The sequence below is a fragment of the Lacerta agilis genome, chromosome 3, assembly GCF_009819535.1.
Source record: "Lacerta agilis isolate rLacAgi1 chromosome 3, rLacAgi1.pri, whole genome shotgun sequence".
NCBI lineage: Eukaryota > Metazoa > Chordata > Lepidosauria > Squamata > Lacertidae > Lacerta > Lacerta agilis.
In genome coordinates, this window is record NC_046314.1 from 115,875,743 (window position 1) to 115,883,154 (window position 7,412).

At 52.6% G+C, this 7,412-nt stretch overlaps 1 long non-coding RNA gene across 1 annotated transcript; it reads right to left on the reverse strand.

Annotated features, from left to right (window-relative positions):
• Window positions 1-604: 604 nt before the first annotated feature.
• Window positions 605-2,552, reverse strand: LOC117044757. The gene is made up of 3 exons (XR_004426345.1): window positions 2,423-2,552; window positions 1,674-1,799; window positions 605-917 (listed from the first exon to the last, which is right to left on the reverse strand). It is a non-coding gene; the product is annotated as an uncharacterized LOC117044757 (long non-coding RNA).
• Between the last annotated feature and the right edge of the window lie 4,860 nt (window positions 2,553-7,412).

Consider the following 7,412-nt stretch of genomic DNA (forward strand, 5'->3'; position numbering starts at 1 on the left):
GGATTCCTGACTGTTAGGTCCAGTTGTGTCCGACTCTGGGGTTGCGGCGCTCATCTCACGTTACTGGCCGAGGGAGCCGGCGTACAGCTTCCGGGTCATGTGGCCGGCATGGCTAAGCCGCTTCTGGCGAACCAGAGCAGCGCACGGAAACGCCGTTTACCTTCCAGCTGGAGCGGTACCTATTTATCTACTTGCACTTTGACGTGTTTTAGGGAAGCTTTTAATGTTTTATCGTGTTTTTATTATTCTGTTGGGAGCCACCCAGATGGGAGGGGTATAAATAAATAATAATTATTATTCTTCTTATTATTATTCTTTCAGCTCTGCTCAATTCCTGTTTATGAAACAGCCAGTCCTTCTCTGTGCAGCTGCCCAAGGAAGCAGGACACTTGGAGGGGAGACACAGAGAAAGGGGCACAAGGAGGGGCAGGGGAGACCCCAGGGAGAGGTGCGTGCCTGCAATTTGAGAAATGCTCTTGTGCAAAGCCATGTTTGGAAAAGAACCAGAAAACCTGGATGGCACCACTGACTGGCAGAGAAACAGAAAAGGCCGAGTCTGACCAAAAATATCCCACCACACGTTTTCATAACACGAACCGACACAAAGGTTTCCAATGCTTGCATTTATTAAAAAGTAGAAGCTAAAGCATTTTTGCAGGCAAACCAATTTCAAGCTCCAATCCTAAGCCCACATACTAAGGAGTCAGACCCCAGTGGGGCTTACTCGTGAGTAGACAGGCAGACAGGATGGCTCCCTCTTGACTCCTTCCCAGAATCGCCTTCAGCAGCATCAAGCAAAGCGGTTTCTTCCCCAGCAGAGATGGGGGGTGCAGTCGAGGCAGCTGCACATCGGAGGAGAGCAGGGGGGTCTTCCTTTCACCAGAGGTCTTGCACCGGAGGTCGGCAGAGTTAATATCCTGAGAGAGGAGGAAACACTGTTAATACGGGTGCTGGTGGTGGTTCTGAAAACCCAAACCAGTGACTCCAACTGGGAGGCAGAAGAGCTGACTGTTGCCAGAGTTCAAATGGCAAACAGAGGGCCTGTTTTGCAGAGGGTTGGGCTAGATGACCCCTTGGTTCCCTCCCAACACTACATTTCTATTCTATTATTGAAAGAGAGACCACTGAGCATTTCATGTATGTACTTTGGGGGAATCTGAGCGGGGTTTGGCTGCCACACACACTTTTTTTTCCCTAATGTGGTTCTTTTTCCTCCTTGTTTTTACCAACAGCAACCCCAGCAGAGGACAAATCTGAGCAGATTCTTGTGTGTGTGTGTGCATTGAACTCTTTCCCTTCCAACTCTACAATTCTGTGATTCAATAACCCCCTGCACAGGGATGTTTCACACAGGTATTTGTTATTTGGGGAAGGTCAGCGACTGAGCCCCCACCCACCCTCTCATGCCACGAAGAGCTGTTCTTTGAGCCAATGGAGGAATTCCTTCCGAGGCTAAGGGGAGTAGTGGCTGAGGGGTCAGAGAGCTTTCATGGGGGCAGCAAGGGAAGAGGAAAGGCCTTTAAACCCTCTGGTCACACACTAATATTGTCCCACTAATATTGTCCCCCTCACAGTGGCTGAAAGGTTAAGAGAGCGAGGTGGGGGGGTGGAGACAGAGAGGTGAAACACCATTGACTAATTTTTGGAGAAAACTAAGATTTGATTTAACTCACCTCGACGGCAACACACTTGGCGACCACAATGAAAAAGTGGCCTTTGGTGCCCAGTACACCTTGGTCGCAGTATCCCATTTTGCCGTCGACATCTCTGAATACAAAAGTGATGGGCTCTGGTGAAATCTGGAGGAAGAAAAAAAGACTTTGAAGGCTCTGTCTCGCAGGACTGACCTTCTACACCTTCCACAACTTCTTCCACGATGGCCCTGATGGCTTGGACACCTGGAGGGCAGCAGGTTGGGGAAAGCTGGTGCTGGAAGAAGGCGGGGCTGGAGCAGAGTCAGTCCCTTCTTCTGCCTCCCTGCACCTTCAGGACAGGGTCTCAGCCAAGGTGGGAGGGAAGGCTGCGTCAGAGTCACTGGCTTCCCTGGGCGGCCACTGGCAAAACTGGGAGAGAGAAGCCTCCCTGCCCAGGAAATTGGCCCGTTCTTTTACCCACCGCAGAGCTGCGTTTGCTGAAGCTCATTATTACAGATTTGAAAGCAAGAGCTTCCGTGGACCATATAAATGAGGTAATAAGAAGAGCCAGACTGATGGATCTTCCCAAAGGGGGCCCATCCAGTCCAGCATCCTCGTCTCACAGTGTCCAACCACTAGTCCCATTTGGGATATTCTCCAGGAGGACAGAGCGGCAAGATCCCACCTCTTTGGGAGACACAGCAAGTGATATTCAGAGTCATGTTTAAAAGGAATAAAGTTGAGATCTGTGGAGCTCAGAGAAGAAGCATGTGAGAAGAAGGCCATACCTGGAGCCACCAGCATCAAGAAGAGGACGGCAACAGAGAGGAGGCAGAAGATCTTCATGGCTGGAGGTTGGTGGGAATCCTGGAGGTACCAGAAGCCAAGTGGAAGAGCAGTTGGCTGGGGAAGCAGAGGTCCCTCTATTTATAGGTGGCTGGAGGACTGATGAAAACTTGTGGGATGCCAACCGTTGTTTGCAAGATGGATGTTGCAAGACCTGAGGGGCATGCGCCAAGGAGCATCAATTCCAGCCCCCTGCAATGCAGGTATCACAGCTATAGCATCGCTGACTGCTGCCCATCCAACCTCTGGAGAATCGGGCAGCTATTTCACTGTTGAACTACTCAGAAAATGAATCTGTGGGTTTGTGTCTTGCTTGCTGCTCACAGTGTCATGGCATCTTTCGATGTCCCCGCGGGGGGACGGGACCAGGGACTGGGCACAGAGGGTCAACAGAACCCTTCCTTCTAGCCCAACTCTAGACGCTATCACTGCTTGGCAGGAATGGGGCACAGAGGGTTCACAGGGCCATGCTGTGCTACCTCCTGACCTGCCCACATGGGGGGAGCCTGCCCGGCGATGGCGGCTTTTGGCAGGTGCACCCCCACAACACTGACTGGGTGGCCATGCAGCTTGGGGTCAGGGTCCCCACAGCAAGGCTGGGCTGGGCTCCAGTGGGCAGAGACGCCCAGCAGCAGGCAAGGTGGGGATCCTTGCATGGGGCATCTGGCTCATGCCACCTCAAAATCATGTGCCCGGGGTTACAGACCACAGTATTCCAGATCCATTTCTTGTGCCAACATTTCTGCTTGGGATTGCTCACCACCCTATCCAACTCAAGAGGTTCTCCCCTTCTGCATCCTCTCCTCGCCCTAGGCACCAGCCAAAGCTGATCTAGAGGCTATTATCCCACATTGCCCAATACTTTGGAAAATATTTTGAGGATCCAATGGGTGGGGTCTGCAGAGGAGAAGAGCTGGGATTCCCATCCACAAGTGGAAGTCTGTGGCCTTGGATACAGCCCCATTGGTCCAGCACCAAACTGTTCTGTTGCCCTTCCATGCTCTCCAGATCCATCTTTCTAAGGGAAAGGAAGGCTTAACATTCTCTTTTCCTGGACACTCTTTTAGCACTGCTCTGCTGTCTATTTGTACGTGTGTGTTTGTGTGTGTTGCTTTCTTGATGCTTCATTTTAACATTGCTAGCTGACGCTGGTTTAAAATTCGGTGCACTGTTGTGAATATATGGAGGGAAGTACAAAAATGGGCACCCAAAGGTGAGGGCAAGGCTTTTATATTTAATTTTGGAGAAAGGGGAGAAGTATCAGTGCCAGTTGTGAGCTGTTGGTCTGGGTTGTTCCTGCAACATTTAGAAGGCAGTTGCTGGTCTTTTGCAATCTCCACAGAGATGGGCCCCAAGAGATGTCTTCAGCATCCTTTCCCAAGAGCCTGAAGTTCAAACCCAGCAGGCAAGGTGGGTGAACCTGTGGTCACAGGACTAAGTCCCGTTTCCCCACCTGGTCTTGCTTCAAGTAAACGGACAAGCCTTGCTCCATCAGATGCCCACAGGCAGCAAAGTTGGGTAAAGCAACTGCCAGATTCAGCACAGTGAACTTGGGAATGAGCCCAGATCAGAAGGCCACATAGGTGTGTGTGTGTGTGTGTTGGGAATGGGAATGGGAAGCAGCAATGTCAAAGAGATCCCTTTCCATGCAAACACATTGAGGGATGGAGCTGGAGAAAAGGGGCAAATAACACATTTCAGGTTCCTTGAAAATATTGTTACGCAGCACCCAACTCTCTGAGTGGTGAGAAAATCCAGGTGTTTCTGTGCTTGCCCAGAGTTTGGACGTAACCAGAGGTACCACTGTATCTGTATTAGGATAATAAGCTGAGACACATCTGTATATTAACGTATGAGATTTCTGTCTCGTTTTCACTTTCACTCCCTCCATCTTTTTACACATGACATTCTACTAATAAAATTGATTAATCAGGGTGACTGTGTATCTTAAACCTTTTGTGAAACTCCTCCCGGCCTGTTTGGGGTCCCTCCTCCCTGGACATCCTTCTTTCCTGGAGGCAGCAGGTGCATTGGGGTGGAGGGGGAGCCACAGAGGCAGGGCAAAAACTGGTGGCAGTGGGAGCCCGACTGAGGCTGCCTTTGCAGAGCCCCCTGCAAGACTGAAGTATGCAATGGAAATCGTGCCATGCTTCTGGGTCCTGTTATCAATTAACCTGGACCATTTATAACCGGCTCTTCTTCATGATAGATCTCAGGATGGGGTTGTTGTTGTTGTTGTTGTTCAGTCGTTCAGTCGTGTCCGACTCTTCGTGACCCCATGGACCAGAGCACGCCAGGCACGCCTATCCTTCACTGCCTCTCGCAGTTTGGCCAAACTCATGTTAGTAGCTTCGAGAACACTGTCCAACCATCTCATCCTCTGTCATCCCCTTCTCCTTGTGCCCTCCATCTTTCCCAACATCAGGGTCTTTTCTAGGGAGTCTTCTCTTCTCATGAGGTGGCCAAAGTACTGGAGCCTCAACTTCAGGATCTGTCCTTCTAGTGAGCACTCAGGGCTGATTTCTTTGAGAATGGATAGGTTTGATCTTCTTGCAGTCCATGGGACTCTCAAGAGTCTCCTCCAGCACCATAATTCAAAGGCATCAATTCTTCGGCGATCAACCTTCTTGATGGTCCAGCTCTCACTTCCGTACATTACTACTGGTATATAAACCACGTGTCTGAAATAGAACAGGAGAGCAATCCTGAAGCCATACAAGAAAGAGGATTCCACCTAAACATTAGGAAGAACTTCCTGACGGTGAGAGCTGTCCGGAGTGGAATTTGCTACCAAGGAGTGTGGTGGAGTCTCCTTCTTTGGAGGTCTCTAAGCGGAGGCTTGACAGCCGTCCGTCAGGAATGCTTTTATGGTGTTTCCTGCTTGGCAGGGGGTTGGACTGGATGGCCCTTGTGGTCTCTTACAACTCGATGATTCTATGATTCTATGACTCTCCCAGTGACCTCAAAGCCTTCCCATTGTGTTTTTGCTTACAAATCCTGTCTTAAGGGCGTATTTGTGTATGGATAGGGTGAACCAGTGGCCTGGATTCAGGAACTAAAGCACTTACCACCACAAAAGAATGGCCAGGCTACCCAGCTGAAGCAATCAGTGACCATTATCAGGTATCCTGGCAGGCAGGATTTCTGCTGTAGACCACCTCCTTCTGTGATGTAGGTATGATGTTTTTGGGGTGGTCGTGAGCTACAGGGTGGGCAATTTCAGGTCTATATAAGGGCTTGTGCACCATTTTTCAGAGTTCTCCCTCCTGCGTGTGGCGAGTGGGAACCCTGTTGCAACAGTTTCTTGAATACAGATCAGGCTTACTAGCAGCTTTGCTTCTCAATATACTCTGGTTGGCCTCTGTAATTTTCTCTCACCGATGGGGAACCCACTTAAGGACTCTGTATGGGCTCCTAGATACCCCATAAGGGGAAAGGAGCAGTTTTTTCCTTCTCACAGCTGGGAGGGAGCTCTGCCTGGAGAGCTGCTGCCAGTCAGTGTAGGCAACACACTGTCCGTAGTCTGGCTTTCTCTCTTCCTAAAACCACACAGCTCTGAATCTGCCTGGAGCTGTTCCTCTTCTGGGCTCCTCTTCTGTCAATGCCCACCAAGGCCTTTTGGGTCCAGTCCAAAGGATGCCAAGCATGTTTCCAAGGGGAGAATGTGCACAGTCGTGGCACTGACAGCCCTGATCTTGGAGGGTGAGAAGATAAGAACCACCTGCTGGGTCCGGCCAATGCTCCATCTGGTCCAGCCTCCTGGCCCCTGGGAGAACAGGATGCTGGACTCAATGGGCATTGGCTTCATCCAGCAGGCTCTTTGGAGGCCCTCCTATTGAAATAAAGAGGTAAAGGACCCCTGGACGGTTAAGTCCAGGCCAAGGGGACTCTGGGGTTGCGGCGCTCATCTTGTTCTCCCCATATCCTAGCCCCGCCCCAAACTTAACTTTTTGATGTGTGGGTGGAAGGAAGGAAAGCTTGGCTGCTGGAGCACAGATGTTGCTAATTAAGATCAAACTCTCTATAAAGGGAGATATTTGGGGTGGGAGAGGGAGCCTTGTCACAGACCCAGGGTTAGGGTGCTGTCAGTCGGTTTGTGCGTCCTCGCTACCCGTTTGAGGGGCTCCTGGGAGCAGATTGGGGCATGTATGTTTTACTTTCTTCAATAAAGGTATTTTGGTTCACATTCCACCTGCTTGGTTTATATGCCCTGATATCCCTGAAAAGAACCCCTGCATTTGGTAGAACAGTATATTTGCAGGAACTGCTCTGTGCTTTATACGGCATCAGAGGCGTCTTAAGGGGATCTGCCGCCATGGCGCGGCTATCCCTCCGGCGCCCCCGCCATGCCGCCTCTCCGCCGCCTCCCTCCCGCGCTTGCCGCGCCTTGGGAGGGGGGTGGGCGAGCGGGGGGTGAGGGGCGTGGCGCTGGAGCGGCGCGGGGCTCTGCGCGCCCTTCCAGCGCTTCCGGGATGGGAGGCGAGGGCGGCCGGCTCGCGCTCCCGCGCAGCTCGCGCTCCGCGCGCAGCTGGACGGCGCGGCGCTGCTGGGCAGCTCGCGCTGCATCGGGCGGGCGGCCGGCTGCGCGCGGGAGCGCGAGCCGGCCGCCCTCGCCTCCCAGAGCCCCAGCTGGAGTGCTGGAAGGTCGCGCAAAGCCCCGCGCCGCTCCAGCGCTCCAGCTGGGGCTCTGGGAGGCGAGGGCGGGCGGCTTACAGCCCGCCCGCCGGCGCGCGAGTGCCCGCCTGCCCGTGGGGGCGGGGGCGGGTTGGGGAGGAGGAGCCCGGTATGCCGGCGGGCTCGCGGGGGCGCCCCTGGGGCGCCCAGCGCCCTGGCGCACCGCGCCACCGGCTTCTATGGATGAGACGGCTCTGTACGGCATAATGTTCCATCACTTCTGCAACCAGCAAATCCAGGTGAAAAACACAGCATGAA